The 26,292-nt window shown below is 23.8% G+C and overlaps 1 protein-coding gene across 2 annotated transcripts in view; it reads right to left on the reverse strand.

The window, feature by feature from the left end:
* The window catches only part of LOC129605744 (E3 ubiquitin-protein ligase RNF19A-like), a 91,659-nt gene extending 67,411 nt beyond the window's left edge, over positions 1-24,248 (reverse strand). The window contains exon 1 of one of the 2 annotated variants that reach the window (XM_055515659.1): positions 24,093-24,248. The gene's annotated coding sequence lies outside the window, so the exon portion shown is untranslated. Of the gene's footprint in view, positions 1-24,088 lie in introns of both variants that reach the window. The other variant, XM_055515662.1, reaches the window with a different exon arrangement.
* Between the last annotated feature and the right edge of the window lie 2,044 nt (positions 24,249-26,292).

Here is a 26,292-nt window from a genome sequence, read left to right on the forward strand (position 1 = left end):
TTTCATCATACAAATTTTAACATTTTGAAAAAATTATTGAATATAACAAAGCAAATTTTTTGCTTTCAGAATAGAAAATTTCGAATACTGGTACGAAATTATCAAATTTGAGAATAGAAAATTTCGAATAATGCAATGAATTCAATAATATTGGCAAAAAGAATCGATAGAATTGTAGAAATTAGTTGTGTTCATATAAAACGAAAGAGTTGAGATAAAATCATTGAAGAATAATATAGCTACATACATTCAAGATGTGCAATCGAAATTACATTGAATAGTGGCAGAAATTATTGTGGAATTTTTGGAAGGAAATTATAGATCCATATCGTCATTTTTTTAATAATTAACACTTTGTTTTCATGCTGACTTTTTATATTTTTAGTAATAAAATATGATCTCTGCAAGTACATATATACACTCAAAAGGAAAAAATTTTTGCAAACACCTCATATTGAAAAATAATGGAAAGCAAAAATATATTTTGTAAAAATTCAGTTTTTTTTAAGTTTTCAATGTGGTAGCCCTGTTCAATGATCCGGCCCTATTTACCAATCAAATTGTTGTAATGGTACAATTTTCACTTCAACTTACATTTAATTACCTTATTATTTCAGTTTGACATATTTTGTAACAAGACTTAATTTCGTTAAGATCGTGTGCATTAAATTTTGTAATATTTTGCCTAAGTCAAAGTATCGGAGCCATGGTCTCAATCGCTATAAATTGAAATAAATTAATAGCTTAATTAAATTAATTTTTGAGTAAATTGAGAAGCTGGGATTTGCTAAACAACACAAATTCAAAAATAATCTAGTAATATCTCAAAAACTATAGAAGCTTTAATGTTTTAAAATTGTTAATGTAGACGAATTCAGTAACAAAATCATAATTTAAAAAAACCGTGGTTATCCGAAATTCCGGGATGGCTAAAGGTGTTGTGGTATCACAGTGTTTATATGGTCTGCTAGAGCTTTTCTTATTAATAAATTAATATATGTACATAGGTGCAAATAATTTATACAAAACCTACTTTTTCAATTTGGTTAAGCTCTTTCTTCAAAACGCAGAAATGACGAACACTACGTCTTATATGGGTTCTTTTTTGTGTGCTCGAAATACACATATACCCTTACTAATGTTTTATATACATTGCACATATATATATACATATGTAAGTGCTTATTAGAAATCAATGCTAATTTAAAAGTGTAATCAGGAATCAGGACAAGTATTCTATTGAAAAGCAAATCTACACATATATTAATCAGCAATGAAAGCAATTCTTTTCAAAGAAATATTTATTTTTTAGAATAGCTTATTAAATAGTTTTTAAAATTGCTTCTAAAGCATACATGTATGTATATGAAAACGTTTAATTAACATGAAAAATGTTACAATGTTCTTTAAAATTTAATTACCTATTGTAAGCTTTGTTTCATGAGCTATATACATATTATTAAAATTTCTTTTTAAACATTTACAATATCTTTGCCAGACAAGTTTTTCATTTTCAATTTTTTACATTGTATAATTAAACCATTCAAATAGTTCCCATAGCATTAATTCAAAGCGATAAATATATTTTTGCCCTTATCTGTAAATCATATGCATACATATTGGTGTGTTCATATTGTATGTGTATGTAACACGCCTAAATAATGATAGATAATTAGTTTTGTCTGCCCTACAATTACAAAAAATCTAACATAATTGACATTTTTATAGCTTTTATTTGTTGTTATAGTGTTAAAATTTATTTATACAGACATATACACATAAAATACATATTATATAGATAGACATCCAATATTTATATTGTTAGAATGTAAAGGTTCATAAATATGTATATGTAAGTCCATTAATAATACATTGTTGTATATCTCCCATAAATGTACAGACACAGTAGTGTAATTTGAATTTGAATAAATTTTTTTGAGCAAAGTAAGATATAGGGTTACGAAAAATGTCTTGCAAACTAATTTAGATTACAATAAACGTTTTATTTATCCCAAGATCGGAATTCACGTGTTTCAAAACGTTTATGCTTTTTAAGTTTTAAGCAGCATTGTAACAAAGTTAAGCAATTAATAACAACTTTATAACATAATTTTTATAAACTTACATAAAGATTAAGAATTTACTTGATCAACTTTCATCACTTCAAACCTTATAGTATTAACAGGTTAAGCGATTCAACACATTAAAGTTTTTTTTTATATTTTTATTTGAAAAACCTTTTACTTTGAATTTATCGCCTCATTTGAATAGCATTATATCCAAAATAGACTGTAGATTTTCCACGACAGGTTAGAAAAATATTCACATTTATTTCTATATCACTTTAGCAGACATTTTGTTTTTATACCTTTTTATGCTTATAAATCATTTATAGTTATTACTCATATTAAAACGTAATATTAGACAAACCCCCTAACCATTTTATACTATTCAACATTTTGTTTTAAAGCCAGGAAATGAAAAAATGGAATAAAAACGAATTGTGAATGGAGTGAAAAAAAAAACTCATAAAGACGGCGGGATTAATTTTTGCTTATGATGGCCTACCTGAAAAATTATTGCATAAAAAAAACTTTTTCAAATTGTATTCCCATTTAATATTCTTATAACGGATGAAAAAAGATTACGATGAAAATACCGTTTAGAAATGGAAAAATTTTACATTGAATACCTTTAGAATATCTTTTTAATAAAAATTTCCAAGAAATGAAAATACATTAAACAGTGTACAAAAGTACCCATTAAATTTAATAACTACCAGAATAATAGGTAAATTTTGAGTTTTTGATGGCTTGTTATTGCTTTCGAACAGTCACAATAAAACAAAGCAAAAAAAAAAATAAGGAGCAAAACTAAAGTAATTTAAAGCGAATTATAAACTTGTAGTGAATGTGAGAAAAAAGGACTGCACAGCGGGTTTTCATTGAATTTATTTGCACAATACACATTAAAGTTAAGTATGTCTATTTTTTCCTCATAGGTTTTATGCGATGTTTGCTTTTATGTTAGTTACGATATGTAAGTGAAAAAGACGATCACATAATTTCAGTTTATCTTACTACCTATTTGCTTTTTTCATGTAAGGTAATTAATTTAAATATATTAAAAATTTGTAAATTTCATACTATACAGATAAGACACTATAAATGTAATTACTACAAGTGTTGTAATTGAATATTCAAGGATATATGAAAGACATACAATAATCCTTTAATTTGCAATGTAATAAAATAAATTGAAAATGGCTTACTTGTTATTTTGACACTTTAATTATAAAATTATACCCAGGTGCTCCATATTTATTTTTATAGAAATTTTAATTATACATGGACTCGTATAAGAAAATAAAAATAATGAAGGGTCTACGTTAGGTATATATTATAAAGTATGAATGTACCTTCAATTTTCAGCTATTCCGATCGGATGTAATTTTGAAAAGTATAAAATCAATTCTTAATTAATTTTTTTATTAGTCGTAAAAATTGAAAATTAATTAAATTTTTTTTTTGTTTTTTAATAACCTAAAAATTGGAATTCAGGTGCTTTATTATATAGAAATTGATTAAAAACGTTAAAACGATAGGAACAAGGAAAGGCGTGTTTTTCGGTGTCGTATTATGAAAATAATAGAAAAACGAATTTTTCATAGTTGTATATTGCACTTATAAAAGAACGAGTAGAACAGTAAGAGGATAAAAAGGGACAATAAAAGCAGTACTAATTTTATTTATTTAATTTTATATTTTGGAAAAAATTGTTCATAATTCAAAATTTGCAGAAGTAATGAATTACAGAAATTTGTTCAAATGAGATTATGAATTTAAAAAAATATTGATTAATTGCATAAAAGATGTGATCGATGGTTTTTTTAACGAAGACTTATAAAGGCAAATTATTTACATTCCTAGAATCTTTAAACTAACAATTACCCACTTTATTACCCACTATAAAAATTTGCTGGATGGGTACATTTTATTTATGTACCTACATATTTCTGTTATTAAATATATTAATATATATATTAATAATTATAAATATATTAATAATTAATTTAAGTTTTTTGGTTGTTAAGGAACAAAGAAGTAAGTGCGCAGACAGACACGTCAATAAATATCTTTATAAAAGTTTTACCATCATGGCCTATTATGCCTTTCTGTTAATAACAAGAAATGTTGAATTTGAAGACACCTCCCTAATTATAAGCAATACAATCGGTATTAAATATATATAAAGAAATTGTAACTGGAAGACTGGAAATTGCTAAACTTATATAAAATATTCACATTCTGTCGAACGAGAGAATAGCTCTCACCAATGAAAGAAATTTGAAATTGTTAAATTGAAAATTAATTACAAAACATAAAAATTACGTTCTTACTTGTTTAAAGTATTTAAAAATTACGTTCTCAAAATGAATTAATCAATCAATATTAGCAATAAAAATGAGTAATTGGTCTTCTTAATGCAAAAACCTTTCAGAAACTTTTTTTATAATAAAAGAACGTGGACTATATATCTAAATGCAATGTTATATAATTAATGTTTTGTAAAATTTTGTACCACCTATGTATATAATAACCTTTGAAGGCCAGCCTTAAAAAAAATCGAATAAATTTTGCTAACATTTAATTACATTTCCTTACTATAATTTTCTACTTCGCGATATCATAAATTTGCAGTAAGCATCAAATTAATTACTCCCCAACATTTATTCAACAAGAATAATTATTTTGTAAAATATCTTTAACATAGCATCTAATTTTTCTTAAAATAAATTTCTTATATTTTAATTCCATTCACAAAATATTTAACAGAATTTAATTTGACATGAAAACATTGTGGTGTGGCAAATACACACTTATATTTAAATAATAACCGCAATGTTTTATAAAGTTAAACACAAATATGTAATCGGTTTGAAATATTTTTGCATATAGAAATATAGAAAAGTATACGATTGAAATACATTCATACACAAGTATGAGATTGTATGTCTTAATGCTCATATACAAAATTTATGTTAATTTGACAAAATAATGAAAATTGTAATTTTCATTATTTTGTCATAAAAACATATACGAAGCAATACACTTTTAAATGTACATAGCTTTTTTTTAAACGACAGAATGTTCAAAAAAGTTTTAAATGCTATTAAGCAGGAAAAAGCTTATATTTGAGACTTAAAAAATTTTAAATTTCTACTTGCACTTTGTCTATATAAATTTTTAATTAAATTGCCGCACTCCGTTTTAGCTAATCGGATAAATTATTGGGTGACATGATAAATTTAGGTTGATTCCAAAGTTGTTGCATAAAATTATACCTTTAGAGTTTGTAAAAAGTTTTAAATCCTTTATACCGCCTTTAAACTTTACTAAAAAGCTTAATATATACATACAAAACTATTGAAATAATTTGTTTAACAAGAGCAGTCAAAAATTTTGAAATTCCTTGTAACTTGCGATTGACATTGTAGAAGACTTTGAAAATATTTGAACTTTGTAGTGAAGACGTATTTTTTATGGAACTGAAGCATACGCTTTAAAAATTTGTTACTTACGTTAGAACTTACGATATAAAAAAAATGATATTTCTAACGCTCACTCTACAAAATTTTTTGTCGCTCATTATAAAATACTAAAATGTTCGGCTTCTTCTTTCTCTTAAATCTACTACTTTTAAATCATTTCACTTTTATCTCAGCATTTTAAGCTCTCACATTAATTGAAAAATTCTTATCAATACTGTTGCCTTCACATAATTTTCATTAAAATTATTTTTTCCCTTTAGAATACATGCATGATTATAAAATTTTTTATTCCCTCGTGATTGAATTATTAAGACATTTTTTTCGCAGAAAATCCACACCCTTCATATTGCGCGTAATTCTCTATATTATTTAAAATTACCATGGTGTTATTGAAAATTTATATAAATTGGCAATAAAATTTTAGAAAAATGTTATTCGAAAATTTAATAACACTTATGATGAGGTACATATATCAATAATGCTTATAATTTTTTACTTAAAATGCAAAGAATTTACGTGATGTGATGCCGATGGTCGCCAAATATATAAATATGTACATATTGTTATGCAAATACAATATATTCTTATAAAAGCTATGAATAGTAATTTAAGAGAAATCTGAAAATTATATTACCCTTGTACATACATATCTGAGATAAATTTTCAAATTAAATATGAAATGATAATAAAGCATTGATTTTCCTAAATAATCTTTCAAGGTTCTTCCACACGATTGAAAATTTTGAATAATAAAAAAAATTCCGTTAATAAATTTTAATTTATTTTTGAAAAATGAATGTGTAATGCAAAATTTCTTTCACAACCAACAATTTTCTTTCGTGCATAGAATATCTTTTAAAACAAATTTATGAAGAAAATGGAGATCGAGTATAAATTTTTATACTGCACACATACATATGTAAAAGCATATATATACATTGGTCCTAAAGCACAAAATATCCAATAAATATAGTGTAGGTACAGAAATTTTCAAATTTTTACGTCCTTAGAACAGTTTAAGCAAATTGAGTATATTAAACTTTATTTAAACTTACCTAAAGTTCCTTAATTTCATATTTATTGCAAGGAATACTATTTATTTAATAGTTTGTACTTGAACTTAGTTAATGTACCTATTGAAAGTCTAAACCAATTCTGAACTAGTATAAAATTTTTGGATTTGTTTTGCAATTCAGTTCAATTTCAAACTTAATTAGATATGACAAGCTTGCAAGTATTAAAAATTCATTTACATTTGAAATTTTTTAAATAATTTTAATGATTTCATTTATTTCGGAAGCCCTGAAGTTTGAATTTATATCATTTATTTTTGAAGAATCTGTAAAAATCGACAATTTTTCTCATGCTTTAGTAACTAATCCTTTCATTACTTCTAATAGTTTATTTCAACGTTAAAAACGACAAAAATGAAATATGAGGATGCAAATTAATATACACATGATATTTAGGACATAATGAGTTTGTAAAAAATTGAATGGAAACTGATATTATCAGTAAATATTAAAATCCTATTTAGTCCTTTTTCTCATACAAAACTTACTACACTTAATAAATTTTAGATTTTAGACTTAGTAAATTAGAAATTTTTTAAAAGATGAATCTCATTATCATAACAACCTAATGTTATTTGTTTGGCTGTAGTTCACAATTTTTGAATGACTGAAATGTGTAAACTGTTAAATGTAGAAAACCGGTGTTGGATCCTTAGACAGTTCGTAACGTGACTTAACATGACATGATATGAGACGAGAATTAACGCGATACGGCCCGTCGTGAATTGATATGACATAAGACGTGAAATGAATCGGGGCGTGGTCTAGTTTGAGGGGACTGTGACGTGGTATGTAACATGATGTGAAACGTGAGGTAACATCAAACGGTGTGGCCTGAAGTGATATAACAAGAGACCTGAAATGAGTCGGAAGGTTGTGTAGCTTCAAATGAAATGAAACTTGCAAATTTAGCAACGCAAAATATGATATTTTTTATAAAAATTTAAATGTAATTTAGTAATCGGGTTACTCTTAAAGCTCCATTACACATTATACAAATTTTCACCACAAAAGTTAGAAACTTTGTATTGAAATACGTCTTACCGACATTTATAGCCAAATGATTTAAGTATTTCGATTTTCTTATCACATATATGTGTGCATATAAAATCGTATAACATTGAGATTCAGGTAAAGTCCGTAGATATGTAGAAATTATTGCAAAACTTTAAAATATTATGAAAAATTTTATCAAAACATCTAAAAGATTTCGAAAGAATGCAACCACAACAAATAATGTGAACATTTGTATGTATGTACTTGTATACAACATTGTCATATTATCGTTATACAAAAAAAACAAAAATTTGTACACAAAGACTTAATTTCATTCGTTTTAACTTAAAATTGGATGGTTTTATATTGTGGTTTCAAATACATAACTAATTTGTTGGAATTTTTTCCTTTTAATCCAAAAAAAAAAATGGTTTTTTCTTTGCTCCTTTTGAATTTTTTTTTTCTTTTCTTGCATTATTCATTTTATTTTCTCATAACATACAAGTGTGGCTTTGAAATAGAATGAATACAAAAAAAAAAATATAAAAATTGCAAATCAAAAAATATTCAATAGACATAAGCAGGATTAAAAAACAGAAAAAAAAAATAAAAAAAAATAAAAATTCACCCAATTTCCCTTTTGCCATTTTTACTTGCTTTTCTTTTTTTTTGCTTATTTTCCCACATTTTTCTCTTTTTTTTTCGAATGCTTTGCCTTTGGTTAATGTTTACATTTTTGTGGGTAAAAAAGGACAAAAGTTTTATTGCCTTAAAAAATGGTATCTCTTAATAAATTTTCTTTTAAATATTTCCAAAATTAAAAAAAAAAAAAGACAAAAATATACGCAACAAAACCCCTTAGGAAATCTGGTGGTCTATTTATGTTCTTGAAAAATTTCGACGCTATTTATATTAATGAAAGCGATGGCTTCTATAATTGAACATAAAACAAAAAAAAAAAAATTAAAAGAACGAAAACGAATAATACAAACGTTTTTCTGGTTGGAATTTTAAAAAGCAATTATGTACAATTTTTAATAAGGAAATCTTGTGGAAAAAAAAAACATTTTTCGCTCCTTTTTTTCTTTTCCTAAATACATTAAAATTTTCCCCAAAAATTCAATAAGTCTATTTGATTTCGGTTCCCTTTTTCTTATCCTAATTTCATAAAATTCTAAAGATATTCAAATGTATACCCAAATAATATTTAAATTCCTATATTTGTTAATAATCGCTTAAAGTTAGTGTAACTAATTATGGAACGATCATTGCCTGCCTAACTACCAGATTAATAATTTTTATCTTATCTTAAGATTTTAGTTTGAGACTAAATATTTAAATGATTATAAGAGTTTATTTTTAATTTAAAGGGAAAAAAATGTGATGATCTGATCGGCATATAATAGACCGCGAAATAAGTACATAAATTTTTATCAATCTTGCTTGAAAACGAGTAAGTTGATACGAGCAATAAATGATTTCTTATAGAATACTTTGTTGATGAATTTTTCAATTCCTTTTATCAGGGAATTCAGTTGAGATGTATGTACATTTCATTTAAAAAATTTATCGTTAGATTTCTCGAAATTCCAAAATATGTACGTACGTTTTATAAATTTGGCAAAACATAAAAGTAAAATTGGTGAAACATAAAAGTTAATTTAGTTGAGGAAAATTTGTCAAACTTAGGAAATATATTTTTTACAAACTATACAAGATTGACGCGATATCCTGCCAAAACTTTGATACAATTTTCCCTATAAAAAGGAAAGGAATTTTGTAAAATTTTCAGTATACTTGCATACTTGTGCGAAAATGGTAGCTCCCCTCCTCCATGCGGTAGATAAAAAGAATTTCCTAAAACAATTTCGATGTGAATGGTGCAGTGCGAGTAATTTTGTAACTAACGAGTACAATAATTTTTCATTTGGATTTTTATAATTCAATTTTTCGTAAATCCTTTAAGGTTTTTTTCATTTTTAAGAAAAATTTTTCAATACCAAACGTGGAGCATTAAATTATTTTTCATCATTCAGTTGAATTTACGAAATTAAGCCTAGTAATCCTATTTCTATAGGTGTGCTATTTTTAAAGTTTAAATTCCAAAAATTCTTTTTAAATTTATTTTAATTTATTTTAATTTCATTAATATAAAATGATAATTTAAAAATTTTAAAGTTTGAATATTGAATTTTCAAAATCTAAGCAAACTGATTGCTACTTAAAAATTCAATTGGTTGACTTTAGTAAACTTTATTGAAAAGTTTATGATAAATGTTTTTGTCCAAATAACTTTGTTTTAATTTAAATTACATAATAATATACATATTTTTTGGCCAACATATATCATTTAATGAACAAAATCTATACAAAATTTATCAAAAATAAATACACAAAATTTTAAAATACAATGAAACGAATGAAAAATGATTTTTTTTTATATAAGTATAAGAAAACCAACAATACCATAGAATTATACAATCAGAAAATTTCAAAGATTTCCATTTCAAAACATTTACAATAAATTCTGTGAAAGTAGGTTTTATAGATTTTATTTATAAACTTTACAATAGCTTCAAAAAATACAATAAACTTTTGTCAAACTTCTACATAGTTTTGAATTAAATTTTTTTACTATAAAAGTTTACGGATAAATAAATTTATTTTTTTTTTTTTACAATTTAAAAAAAGTTTTCTATAACATAATTTTGAATTTTTGTTTGAAAAGTTTTTCCATACCAAAAATATAATTCAAATTCTTCCGATTAATTTACAGATTTTATCCATAGTCAAATTTTAGACAACATCTGGAATTGCTTTCATTTGAAATGAGAAAAAAGAAATTGGATAAAAAAATATGCTAAGAAAATACTTTAACAATTTCTTTCTTTGACAGTAACTTCTCGTACAATTTTATTGTCCATTTTTTTCTATACACATAAATGCAGTTGCCACTACAGTACATCTTACCTTTTTGAGGGCATCAAACTGAATAAATAAATTTGAAATGAAAATTTTGAATTTTTCTAAACTTCAAATGTTTGTCCTTCAAATGAAAAAGAAATACAGGAATAACCAAATAATATTATGTTATCTAATTTCGAAGCCCTCTATTATCCCTTTAAAAACTATTTGTTCAAGCCTCCATCTTTTTTGGTGCACAAATTGTAAGCAAAAAAAACCAGCGGGTATTGAATTTTTCTTAAAATTTCTGTATCTCGGAAATCTTTGAGGTTTGGAACCCTCATTTTAAAATTTTAGCCAATGGTATATTTTTAAAAACCATCCCGAATACCGTATATTTCAGGTTTCTGCAACTCACCGTCTTGTCAATAGTTATGTTTGAAATTAAAATTAAATCAGCAGCTGTTAAGAATTATAACACTTCTGTGTTTTTTGTTCTCAGTCAAAAAAATTCAATAAAGACAAGATAGAAAAGAAAGTTTCGGTTCCTCATTTTAGAAAAAACTCATTTCAATAATTAAGAAACTTAAAAACTTGAATTCAAAAAACATTTATACTCGTATTATTAGAAAAGACATGATATCAACAAATTAATCTCACAATTTTCTTATACACGGTGCAAATTTAACTATACTACAAAAAATATTTTTTTTATTTCTATAAGATTTTCTATAATTTTAATATTTTTGCAGTAACTAAAATAATTCCCTGCACTTAATGGCAATAGTCATTTGAATATTCTATATATGGTGGCAGTTTAAAAAAAAAATTATTCTAAAAATCGTACGAACAAAATGAAAAATATTCTCCATTGCATTTTCTTTATATGTATATGTAAATGAATTTATTATGACAATTTTATTGTTCAGGACATCTTTAGTATGATAATTAGAACATGATTCTGGTGAACAAACAATTAAATAAATGAATCGTTAAACTAAATTATTTCCATTATATTAACTAGAGTTGTATATGCCATAAGGTAATTAAGGAAAAAATGCAAAAAACTTTATCAGGCTAAAAATTGATTGCATATGCAAAAAGAAAAAATAAGAGACCATAGAACTATAAAATTTACATAATGGGAAAATAAATAAATGTTTTAGCCAACTTTTGTTTAAAAAATACAAAACCAACAGAAATATCAGGGGGCAATACAATGTAAAATGTAAATGAAAATTTTGTTTCATATTTTAAGGTTGCAATTTTGCAAAAATATTTTTTAATTTTGTATAGTTTGTTTCACTTTATATTACTTTAGGATTTTTATTGGTTTGAGGTGGCCCGGGTCGGATTTATTGATCACCTTACACGGTTTTCAAATAGTAAAAGAGGGAGGGGGGGCCCTTTACTATATTTGTAGATTTTCCCAACCTAATTTCACTGTTAGGAAAAAAAATTTAAAAGCACGTATTGGAAAAAATTGAAAACAATTTTTATTTTTTAAAATTTATTTTTTTTTTTAATTTTTAAATGGTCGGTTTTCCGTCGCTCATTACAAATGCTTACTCTGCATATATGGTAGATCCGACGCTGTATATAACATACACCTGATTTACTATTAAAAATGTGCTTGCTTATACCTAACGATAAAGTTTAAATTTCTTCCAAAGTTCTAAGTTGCCTGAAATCTAAAGACAAAATCGAAGAGAAATGAAACTGAGCATAAATAAAAGTTGTAGAAACAATGTTTGATCAATTTAATTAACAAAATAACACAATTATGCAAAAATAATACAAAACATAATTATAAAAACTCAACTATGTGTCAAATATTGTCGAAATGAAGAAAAATTGACAAATTAATTTGTTACTTTCAAACAAATTTAAAGTTATTCTTAAGCATTACGAGTATTTTAATTTAATTTATTATGTGAATTTCTAAACACAATAGAACACAACAATAGCAAAATTTCAAAATTCTACAAAAAAAAAAATCTGAAATTTTTACAATTAAAATCTATTGAAATTTCTACATATGTTTGTGTCTTAAATTTTGGGTGTGAAATGTTTTTATAATGTTTTTACATTTAAAATAATTTGAATTAAAATTATACACATGAAAATTTTTTGTACACAATTATTTTGCATATTCATTTTGGAAAAAATCCTAAATTAAAACAAAAAAAAAAATAAAAAAGTTTCTCATTTAAAAGCTGAACAAAAACAGGAAAAAGGCCGAAAAAAAAAGAAAATAAATTACAAATTCAGCAATAATAAAACTAAAGGGTTCCAAATATGTATGTAATTTAGGACATTGTACACCTATGTACAATATGTGTATGCAATATGTACAATATGTTCCAATTTTAGAATTTTTTTTTTAAATTCCTAAAGAATAAACTCACAATATTCATTTTGTTTAAAACTTTAGAATAAAATTTCCGTTCATTAATGGTTTATTTCTCCTTTTATTTTCTGTTTCGTATAATCTGGGATTTTCATTATTTTCGCCTGCTGAAAACCCTATGTATTTTCTTTTTACATAGAAAAAAAATTTTAATGAATGCGACCGGTTATGGTTATGAAATTTTTTGTTTATCATTTTATTGAAATTTTAGCTTAAAAAAATATTGAATTTCATGCTAAAATACCTATAAGATTATTAAATATTATACCTTATGAAGAACTGGGGTGCAAGGATACCATAGGGACAGCAAAAAGAAAAAAAACACAAAAAATATGGTCTTTTTTTTTTTTCTTACACTTGTTGTATTGTTTTATTTCATGTATATATACATAGAAAACCAAACCACAGAGAAAAATATTCATTTCTTTTCTAAAATAAACTTAATTAGAATTTACATAAAAAGGACCAAAACAAAAATCTTAAAAAATGTTTCTTTTGTTTTTTACTTTTTATTGAAAATTTTATTTTATTTTCCCGACCACTGAAGAATTGAAATTTAAATTGTTAATGAATGAAAATTAAATTGTTAATAAATGTTAAATTGGAGATTTAGAACCAAAATATTACATATATTTAATTTCTAATTACAAAAATTCTTGAATTTGACTTGTTGTATGTATTTACAATAGCTGATGCATAACCATAAAGAAAGCATGAATATATTGATGGCATATAGTGCAGATATAATATGACACTTATATACAATAAGACGGACACAAACAACAAATTTACGATATAAGATTTTTCACTTAAAAGCATACTAATTTGTTTACTCAAATAGGAAACTTCGATATATTTTGTGAACTATGTATCAGTAAAAATAAAAAATGTCCGCTCTGTGGCAATATCACGGAATAAGCACTTCGGCAAATTTAATTTCATTAGCTACATTGTGATTCCTATAGTCATAATTATTTGTAGAGTTTGTGCAGTGTAGCTCATACTACACGAAAGCATTATAAAATTAAGTTCAAATTTTTCTTACGTAATTAAAATCTAATATCCCAATTTAAAACCAAATAAAATTAATCGAATTCAAAGAGTTTTTTTACTCATACATACATACATATGTTTGACAAATTTTTTTCAAAAATATTATGATTGTTGAGAAAATTGAATATTTTAATAATATTCCCACAAAAATTATTGATAACAAAATAATCATTTGCTTTACAAAATTTCAAATAACCGGGAAAGCTACCAATTTCATAATATTTGCTCCCTTTTTCATAATAACAATTATTTTATGCATAGTATACCCATACATACACCCATATACATTATATTTGTACACTCCGACCGTATACAATAATCTCTTCCTTTCAACACCGGCATTAAATTTCTCATTAGACTTCAACAAAATATGAAGTTTTCAAAATGTTTTTTTTTTTTGATGTTGCCTTTTCTTAAGTTCTTGGTTTTTTCTTTCTTATTATTATTTGAGTTTTTTATATTCTTGTACCTATATATTTTTTCATTAAAACACGTAAATATAATAATAATGAAAAATATTTTCCATTTATAATAAGTTTTTGCAGTGCCATCCAAAATAGAATGAATATTCCATATCCTAGAAATTTAAAATTCAATGAAATTAAACACTAGGGATACATTAAAGAAGAAAAAAAAAAACAAAAAAAAAAACACTAATTATTACGGAAGTAACAGAGTCCTCTTTTGCTTCTTAATATAAACTTGTTATATAAGTATGTAGTCGTACCGTACCCATGTATGTATATGAAAAAGTGAAAACGACAACAAAATTTTTTTTATTTTTCTTAATTTATTCTAATAGCAATAATGAACCCACCAAGAAGCTCCTTTTGTTTTCTGATATACTTCAATGATGTTGTAGGGAAAAATTTAATGGTTATATTTTTTATTAAAATTATGAATTTTTTATATTTTTGTTTTCTTTCTTTTTTTTCAAGACTTAATATTTAAAAATATTTAAATAATGTAATGAAAATATGAATTATGCATTTGTACACCAACACATTTTATGAATTTTATAAAAAAAAAATATTTTTGATCAAAGGTATGTAAAATGTCTGACTATGTGATGTTATACAAATACAATATTCTAGTGTATAACAATTTCTATTGTTAAATAAATTAAAAATGTCACTTGCAGGAAATTAAATTTTTTTTTTATTGTTCCAAAAATAGAATCGTTTCTAAAAGAATCATTAAAGTTTTTTCAAAATTTTACAAAAAAGATTTTTGTAAAATTCGTAAATATAAAAATGAAATATGCAATTATTAATATTGATGGGGATAAAGCAGAAGATTTTCTATAAATTTTAATACATAATTAAAATTTAAGGAATGGTAGTTTTTGCAATATGTGCAAAGCATATTAGTGTTCAAAGCTGTTGAAAACACGATAATTGTCATGAATTTTTTGCCATAATATAAAAAATTTTTCAAAAATTCAAAGAGCAAAAATTTCATAGCGAACTATACCGATAAATAAAAGTTTCTTCAAAAAGTAAAACTTGTTGGTGCATTATTCTCTTGAGCAAATTTAAAGTTCTAAATTCTTTTATATAAAATTTTTAAGAGTTTTAGAACTTTAATTTTTTGTTCTATTTTATTTTTTGGATTTCAAATTTTTTGTAAACTATTAGAGTTTGAATTAGAAACTGTTTGATCGCGGATGCTTACAGTTGAGTGCGTCGCAACCACAAGCTTTTATACATTAAAAAAAAACACTCAAATTGCTATGTGATGTTGATGAATCCACATATTACAAATTAAGTTTCATTAATTTGCTATCCTTTTGTCAATTTTAATGCGAAATATTCAAATTTTTAAGTTTTTGTGAATTTGTAAATTGGTAAGCTTTCGTAAGCTTTGATACATTATCATTAGTTTTCATATAACCGAAAATTTTGAAAAAAATAATTGGCATAAAGGAAGAAAAACCAAGCAGGCTTACAGCGCAAAAAATTCCTAGGTGTTTGCGAGAAAAATTAATTTTACGAATGTAATATTGGAAATCGCCTGTTTCTTATTAATTTTGTTTTTGTATTCTTGATATTAAACCTAAGGAATACTACGAATTCTTGTGATAATTTTTCTTCTACATTTGAAATTTCTTGCTTTCTTTTGAAAAAATGTGAATAGATAAATTCATAGATCCAAAAACAAGTCGTTTTTATTTGACAACTTTAAAATCCCTTTTAATATTACCTAAAGAACGAAATAAAAAAAACATAACTATCAGATTATCAAATTCGTTTTTAAAATTTGATTGCTTTTTAGTTGTGAGTTTAATTCATTTCAGTTTTATGTCAAAAAATCATTGAATGATGTGTAAATTAAGTCAAAAACCAATCTTTGCCACATACTGCACAACTAAACCTTGAAAACGATGTGGCCTTCAAAACAATGTTTTTATTGCCCTATCGTGTGCTTAAAAGACAGACTACTAAGTTAAAAATTGTAATGAATAAAATTAAGTTACACTGGTAATTAATCAAATTAACAAGAATAAATTTTCCGATGGGAAAAAGAATTGATAAAATTATAACTTAAAAGGAGTTATTGAAAAAAAATATTGATATTTTACAAATTTTCAAAGTACTGGATGGGAGAGTGAATAATGTTTAAAAGATTTACCTAATATAATTACAAATTTACTGATAGTTAGTCACTTTAAATTAATTACTGCATTTGAAGAATTTATATTATTCTTGCAACTATTTTGATACGATAAATTGTCTCAAAATTATGGTTTGAAGAAGAAGAATACAAGAATAAGTCAAAAACCGCTGCTGAATGTAAATTATTTTCCTGATTATTTAATAGTATTAAAAATATAAAACTCTAATAATTTTACATACATATTTTCTTTTGCGAAGTATAAAAACTTGAAATCATTGTATAAATATGAAAAGACGCTATTCTATAATCAAAACTAAAACATTCTTTACAATGAATAGTTTATTATCCTCACAGAAAGTTTTTATTATTCTTGGTCGCGAATATCCTTATTCTATAAGATGAAAATACAAAAATAAAGTAGAAAAATTTACTTTAAATTTGTGTCATTGGATTCTTATCAGGTTACTCTCTATTTAAATTATAACATTATGTTAATATACATATGTAAACTATAACGTATTCATGTATAAGCCACATATTTGTTTGACTATATTTTACATACTTCATCATACATATATGAAATATCAATATTGTAATTAAAGGGAAACAAAATGATATTTTTCATGTGAAATTCTTAAATATTAATTTTTCTTTTCCATTTTCTTTCTTATACTTTTCTATTTACTTAAATAATAATCACATATCTTATATTTCTATTTCCTATAAATGTACATACTTGTTAACTACATAATATACCATTGTATATGTACTATAAATTTTAAATCAACTTAACTATTATATACCGTAACCCATTTTAAGAGTAATGAGGTAAAAAATAAACTTATGAAAAGCGTAATAATTCTTTCATATACAAAATTGTAAAGATTTCTTTTTTATTATATTTGTATATAATATTGTATAAAATTTTCAATTCTATATTACTGAATCTATTCACAGGATTTCATGTCCTTATTTTTAGTAATTTCAAATTAATGAATCAACAGTAATATTATATTTATATAATTAAAAGAAAGTCTGTTTTTATTTATTCTTTATTTATTTTATTTTTCTTTCTGTTTTAATAATAATTGATAATTATACCATGCAGATCTCTATACTATACCAAATTAGATATTATTAATTTTGTATTAGAAATTGAACAAAAAAAAAACCATTCATTACTTTCTATATTCAATATTAATAATTAATATGTACGAGTATAACAATTTTATATGATATTTTCAATCAGATTAAATTGAAAATTTATATAATTATTATAAGAACTTTTGATTTATTAAAAATATATAAATATATACATATGGTTATGTATATATGTATAAATGATTGAAAGCTATGAAATTAATTTTATTTTTGCTGTTACAGAATTTTAAAATAATTTCTTTAATTTTTGGAGAAGGAAACGTAATTTAGAGAATTTATAGATAAAAAATTTTATATATTATACTCGTATAGTGTCATACCAGAAAACCTAAATCTTATGTTTGAACAATTAGAAACATTTTAGTAGGTGAAGAAGCCAATTAAATTATACCCTGCACCATAACAATCAGATTATAAAATTAAAACCTAGTTTAAAAAAAAAATTTGAAAACCTAACTGAAAACAATATTTGAGGGAAGTATATATTGTAATGTGGCACCAAATATCTTGAAGTTGTATGAAATAAATGTTGACATATTTAGATATGACACTCGACCCGAATCTGTCAAGCTATTTCACAGAAACTTTTATAGTATATATGAGCTTTAATTGGCCATATTATGCAGCTTTATAATCTTTTGAAAATTTTAAATTTAGCTTTTAGAAATATGGTTTGCATGACAAGAACACGAGATTGAATCGGAGTGTTCTAATTTTTGGATATATTTAAAATAATCTTTATTTGAAGCAACTCTTTGAACATGTAGCTCGTATTGATTGATCCAATTATTCAAAAATAGCTGTTTATAGCAGAAAAGAAATAATTTCTAAATTGGTGGTGTGTGATTTCTTCGTTTTCGAGGTATCATGCGAACAGACGGACGGACAGATGAACATGCCTAATATAAAGCAGGATATGAAGGATATACAATTTATACATGCATGTTTTCATACTATTAATGACTCCTTCAACTGGTTGATTTTAGTATGGAATGAAACTCAATACTAAAATAAATGCATATACAAACTCGAGTGTAAGCAGTAGGGTATAAGAATTCTTAGTCAATTACATTTAATTAATTAAAGAAATATTTTAGATTTAGGTAAAAATCAGATAAGCTGTTGTTGTTTTACTAATTGTATGTATATGTGTGAAAAATATTGGGAAGATTGTATTATTAAATATGAGTTTATTGTTACAACCAAATAAGAAATAGGAAAAATCAATTAAATAAAAATGTAGAAAATAATTTTCCTTATTAATTTCACAAAAATGCAAAATCCTTCCATTTTCAGCAATCGAAAAATGTCAAAATTTTTACTTACTAAAATGTACATATATAGCTGAAATGTAGATTATAATGAAAATGCTAAAAAAATTATTTGATTTTTCTATCTAAAAAATCTAAAAATTAACTAAATTTTTGGTTAAGTTAATTATAAACGGATTTCTTGCAATTCGTGGAACAATGAGGAGCGTGCAACAAAATGCATAGCGGCACAACTTCCTTTATTCCTTCTACAATGTTTTTGTAATGCGGTTAGACGGAAATTATATACCCAAACCTTATGTTCGAAATTCCGATAAATATTTATAATTTCAAAAAAAAAATTACCCCCACTTAGTTGTTGGCCTAAAACTAAAATAAAAAACCTAAAAATACAATATAAAGAGTTTTTAAGTTCTTACAGTACGAAACTAACAAAAAATTTAAAAGTATTTGTGACCGCATTGCATCCAATAAGGGAGGTTATGTTCTTACACCAAATTTCCGATATCGTGTTTTCGGTGGGAACGCACTTCTCCATATTTTTAGCAAAGTGTAAATAAATTGTTTTTAGCAAGATGTCGATCTATCCGCCCGTATGTGCGAACGTGGTTCTACTGAACCAATTTTTGTTCAAATAATGAAATTATATATATGCTATTATTTTGGTTGTATCCTGCATTGATCAACTTTTGGACATGTCAGGCCTCGGGAACTGTGTTTTTTAGAAATTAGTATTTCTATGTAATAGAAATAGCTGCTTAGAATATGCTGATCACTTAAGATTTTTTTATTTATATTTTAAATCTGAAAATATTCTGAAAAGAATTTTAAAAAACATAATTGCCTCGGGGTCACAAATAATCAGATAAATATCTATAATTCTATAACTCATTGCAATAATCGAAAAATAAATAATTATAAACCTTATTGAACTTAAATTTATACGTGGGTTTTATCTTCAAATGCTAAAGTCTTAAAGTAAATTATCTACTAAAAATCACATAAAATATCTTAATATATTTTAATAAAATTCTTATATAATTAAAAAATAATTTATCAGTTCTCAAATTTTTATCATATTTAAAACAACCCTTTACATCCTACGACAAAAAAAAGGGATTTTCTATATAAAAATTACATAGAAATAGTAAGCAAAGAAAAATGGGGTACTAATTATAAATTAATTTATCTCGAAGTACTGTAAAAATTTTCCATGTAGTAATTGTATTTCTCTGTATTGAAAAAATTTAATGAGATTGTGGGTGTGTTTAACTATTTTTTTTATAAAATTATTACATTAGTGTGAACTTAAAACTAAAATCAGTTAAACTAAAAGTTCTGTGTAAAAAGACTTTAACACAACTGAGACAGAATAAAATTTTTTTAATATGCATTTATAATAAACTAGATTTTAACAAACCCAAAAAAGAGCAGTGTCCAAATATTACAATTCAAAATAGTAAAATCAATATATGAAGAGTTTAAAATGCACTACAACCCCTTGAAAATTCTTAAAAATTACTTTCAGTTTCAAATAAGAATCGTATCTATTTCAATAATTTTAATCTTTTTAATAAGAAACGCCTTACCCCTAATAAATTCTTACTCATACGAAATCACTGAAATACGAAAAAATTTTAAGAGAATTTTACCAAATTTATGTTGAATTTTAAAATTTAAAATTTTTAACACTTTATAAAATTCAATCCTTTACTCGTATCAAAAAATGTACAAAAAAAAATTCTTTTTATTGATTTCAAATGTTAAATATTTTTAAGAACATTTTTTTGCAAAAGCGAAAAAATCCTTGAAATTTCTATACAAAATTATAAGATCTCTAAAAATATAACAAATCTTTATTTGCAAATATGTATATATACAGACAGACCAACATATATGTATATATTTTATAGAACTAAATTTCGTAAGAGTAAAACAAAAGGTTAAAGGTATTATTCATTTTCTTTTTTTTCTCAATTTAAAAAAAAAAAGACATTTCTGTTTGCCTCATTCATAAATCCATTCATTGCAAAGTTATATAATAATTGTTATAAAAATATTTTTTATTATATTTAATAATTTTTTCTGAAAAATCAATTCTATTATAAATTTTGTATTTTGTCATACTATATTCTTCTTTGTGAATTTTCCAAAACATTATTTTATTGCTATATTGAAATACACTTAAAGTAACACAACCCACTTCTTCTTAAGTGATTTAAAAATATAATAAGGACTTTTTAATATAATATGGCAATCATATTCAAAAAATTCTTATAAATATTGAATAAACTTTTGTTTTTATATTTTTGCTATGGATTATTTTTTTATATAAAAATAGGTATTTAATAGATTTTTTAACGAAAAATTGCATATTTTTAGGGGAGCAAAAAAATAGAAAAGAAGCAAAATTTTAATAAATTTCTTTTTGATGCCAAAAATGATCACAAATCTGAAGATGGTATGCCAAAGTATTACTCATATCCCTCAAAAAGTTTACATGAGAAAAGAAATTTGTGTTGTAATGAAACTAGAATTAAATTTTTACACGTTGTTGTGCTTTATAATTTCAAAAATTAGTTACAAAATTAATAAATTTTACTATGGAAAAAGTCAAAGTTTAAACTAAAGATTAAAAGTTTTCAAATTCATGAGCCACGCGCTATAGCAATATTGTCAATCACTTAACAAGCATTAGATGATCTAGACTCCAGAACATTCAGATTTCATAATTTTAAAATCTTGCGCAATCGATAGTTTCATACAAAAATAAAGAGAGTTGTGTTTGAGAGTTAAAATGAAATGAATGAATTCAAAATCATATAATATTTAAAAAAACATGAAATTTTAAGACAAACAGTTTATATTTTTCTAACAACACGAAATTTTTGAGGACAAACAGTTTTTAACAACACGAAATTTTATAACATAATCAGTTTTTAAAACTAAAAGTGTTGCTTCAATAAGAAATAAGAAAATTTTCAAATAAAATCAAATTTTGAAAATTTAAAATAATTGCCAACCCCATTGAATACTAGAAATGCTAGAAAATTCTAGTTTCTTTTTCAAAAAGTACAAATGAAATTATTTTTAATAAAAAATTTAAAATAAAAACTCGGATTCCTACATTTAAAATACATACATAAAATCAGAATATGAACTGTTTTTGTTTTTTATTAAATTTTCAATTATTGTTAATTCAAGACTTCTAATCAATCTTCATTAATCGTAAAGTACATTTTCTTTATATTAAGGTCTTACTAAACATTCAAAAGTGACACAAAATTAAATCAATTCCATGTTAAAGATATTTTGTTATACTTAATATACAAAATTCAAAATACAATAAAGGAAATTTAAAAAAAAAAAAATATCTTAAGGCATTTGCTTCTTCTACTTTTGTTATACATGATTTTCTAATAAAATGCATAAATATATTCTTAAATACAATTTTATTGCCTGTTATTTATGTTCAAATTTCATAAGCGTATATATAAATATATTTATACAGGATATTTATGTGTATGTATGCAAATGTGCGATTGTTTATATAAAAGAGTAAAGGCGAAAAGAAGCATTTTGATTGTATGACATTTCAAATTATTGTTACCTATCTTTAATCAACGTTATTTTACATTTCCTCTTTGATGTATTCACATTTTTCCATAATTTTTCACATAAAATAAGGATTTAAATTTCATTATCTGTTGTACGTTATACTTATGTATATAGACATTTATATAAATATTCATTTGTTATATATTGTGAATCGATTATCATATATATCACATACATATATACCAAAATTTAAGATAACCTGGTTTTTCTTCTTCTTTTTGTTTTTTGGAATTATTTTAAACTCCTTTGGGGTGTTTTTATTTTTTGAATCTTTTTCTTCACAATTTATGCTAAAATATAACTATATACATTGGGTATATTATATAAATATTAATTTTGTTTAATGTAGCAATGTTAAGATTTTTAAAATTTTAATGAAAAATAAAGTAGGAAGTATGAGAGAATTAATTTTAATACATGAAAATGAAATTGTATGAGAAAGGATAACCAAAATGTAATAAAAATTTTTCAAAAATATTTGTTCCAAGTATTCTTTTTTAAATATTATAAAAAGTTTTTACAATGCATACTTCTTATATGAGGCATTCTTTGCAACGTTTTCTGCAACATGTGTTAATTTTCAACATGAAATATACTACAAATATTTTTTAATAAAAACATGAAAATTTATTAAGAACACTTTGGTATATTTTAAATTCATACAAAATTAGTATTAAATCTAAAAGAAAAACTTGAATTATTACTGCAAAACTACTCTGATTTCCTTCCCTCGGCGAAAAAAATATACTACTGTATCTCAGAACACAAAATACGGCTAAACTTAGATGACATCAATTTCAACTGCTTTATATAGAGGTTTCTTTACTTTTTAGAGGCTTCTCAACTTTTTTATTTGGTTTCGAGGGTAACATTGATTCTTACATACATGGTTACTATCAGATCAGATTGTGTAAAACAGTGGCACAAACCGAAAAATCAAAAAATTAAATATTTTCCAATAGAAAAAAACAAAATTCTATTGGAATGGAGAATTACAAAAATATGATTAAAAATGCAAAAAAATTTTATTTGGAAATGAAATTACTGTTTAGGTTACATATTACTAAAAAATTCAGGAGACCAGGAATATGGTTTTACAAATAATAATTTAATTTTTAGTTCGCTTCAATTGTAATATAGAAAAAACGCTCAAAACCTAACTTATTTATGATTATAAAGCGTAAATAAGAAAAATAAAAAAAAAATTAATAAAATGCAAGTTTGTGAATTGCTAACAAACGTTAATTCGTCTCTAAACGATTGTTAACTCGCACTAACAAATTTCAATCAGCATTAATTTCGACTCTAAAGGAAGCATTAACCATTTTTTTAACATAAATTGAGCATAAATTGAACTACTCTATTAGTCAATGCTTTTCCTTTGTTAATTCTACAATTTTAATATTTATTTTTAATAAAATTATGTTCATCTTACTTACCATTTATGCATTCTTCCCAACTTTCCTCTATACTATAAATATTATTATTATTTATTGTTCTTTTACTTTATACTTGATTTTCTTCAACAATATTCATTAAAACAAATTAGTTTTAAAGACGCAACACTCACTATGTTCGTAAATGTTATTATATAATAAAATCATTCACATTATAATTAACCAACATTAATTTCATTAACTATCAATATATTTTATATTATTAGTGTTATTTAATTATTATTAATTTAAGTTTTATGTTGTTAAATTTTTGATATTTGAATCGCCTTCTTACTATCAGTCATTTATGTAATTTTCAATATAACAATTAAATTTTCCTCAGATTTCATTTTTATTACAATTAATCATTGAATTATCAATATATATATATATATATATTAACAGATTAATAAAAAAATTTAATAATAAATATTTAATTTATATAAACTTCAATTTGCGAAAATTCTATAATTTCTTCTTTCATTATGTTTTCGGTTAAAATGTTACAAATAATCGCATAATATCAATAACGAAATATTTTTAACGTTTTATTTATAAAATGTTAATTTTCCTTATAACGGTAATTGTTATTCTAATTGTAATTTTTTTATAATGGTAAAAATTGAAAAAAATTCGAAAAATTATTCAAATTCACTTATAAATTTCAAATCCAAAAAAATTTAAAATAACCCGCATTTACAATTTTAACAAACGTATAAAATGAAAAACCCGTAAAAAAACAAAAGAAGAAAAAACAAATATTAAAAATTTTTCAAATTTTTCGTCCGACGCAGCATCAATAAGGCGGTGATTATATTGCAAAATTCAAAATTAAACTAAACAACTAAAAGAAAGTTAACATTAGTTATTCTTTCCAAAAAGGATAAAAAAAACCAAACAAAAACGAAAAGAAGTACACATAGGCAAAACAAAAATAAGCATTTATCGCATTCGTATTATATAAAATAACGGTAATATATGATATTTTTTTCAGTTATTTTTGTATTCCTTTATAGACAAACAAAAACCGTATAAGGATATTAAGTGATTTAAGATAAAAATGTTAAATAGAAAATTTTTCTTGGACAATAAGAAGAGCGCATGTGCGGAGAGAAACGTTTTTATTATTAAAAGAAGAAAGAAAGAGTAACAAGAGAATGTGAGAAAAATTAAAAAAATACAAAGAAAAACTAAAAAATTAATTTTTATTATTATTGTTGTTTTTTATAGGAAAAATATATAAAAATTATTTTATTTTTTTAATATAAGATTACACATACAATCATACCAGAAATTTCGATTAATTGTTCGCATGTAATTTAGAAATTCAGAAATAAAAAAAAAGAAAATTAAAATAAAAATAATGGAAAATAAAGCATGTTTTTCCTAAAAAACGAAAAAACAAAAATTTTTTTTACTTTTTGTTTTTGTGTTACAGAATCAAAATATCACAACACTGTTAAAGGAATTGAAGGTTACCACCACTAAACTTGGTGAAAATAAATTAAAAGAAAACTTTTTTTGTTTAACGTGATTCATGGTGCCATTTAGACTGTCTTCACCGACCATTCTGAAAATATAAATAAAAACAAAATTACAACAAAAACAAAACAAAAACAAAATTATTTTGTTTTAATTTCTCGAAAGTACAAGAAGTGCGGTAATGTGAAAATTGAAGCAGATAAGTAATTATTAACATTGAAAGTTGTTATTATAGTTATTCAAGTTCACTTTACAGAAGCACTCTAATGTTGATCACGTAATGTGCACACGTGCATTAGCAAAATTTTCAAAATATAAAAGAGTAATTTTGGTTGTTTTTTTTTTATTTTTATAATTATCCTAAAATTTTTATATTATTTTCATCTTGTACTAGTATTGTTTTTATGTATGTATATACAATTATTTGAATTAGAAACGTGAAGAAAGAATAAAGGATTTGATAGTTCAAATCGGGTTTTTTTTTTATATCAAAGAATATGTATAAAATATTTTTGTAAACTTCTGGGGTCTTTAATGCACCAATAATTTTTTACTTTTTAATAAAAGTACTTTTTTTTTTTATTAGAAGAATAATTCATTATAAGCCAATATGTGGGCTGTTTATAATTGCTTAAAGAAATTCTTAATACAATTGCTTAAAAAATAACAAGAAATGCTGTTTGGTATATAAGATGATTTTTGAATTCCTGTTATTAGCTTG

This window comes from Condylostylus longicornis, unplaced genomic scaffold, assembly GCF_029603195.1.
Source record: "Condylostylus longicornis isolate FDR11 unplaced genomic scaffold, ASM2960319v2 ptg000014l, whole genome shotgun sequence".
Classification (NCBI taxonomy): domain Eukaryota; kingdom Metazoa; phylum Arthropoda; class Insecta; order Diptera; family Dolichopodidae; genus Condylostylus; species Condylostylus longicornis.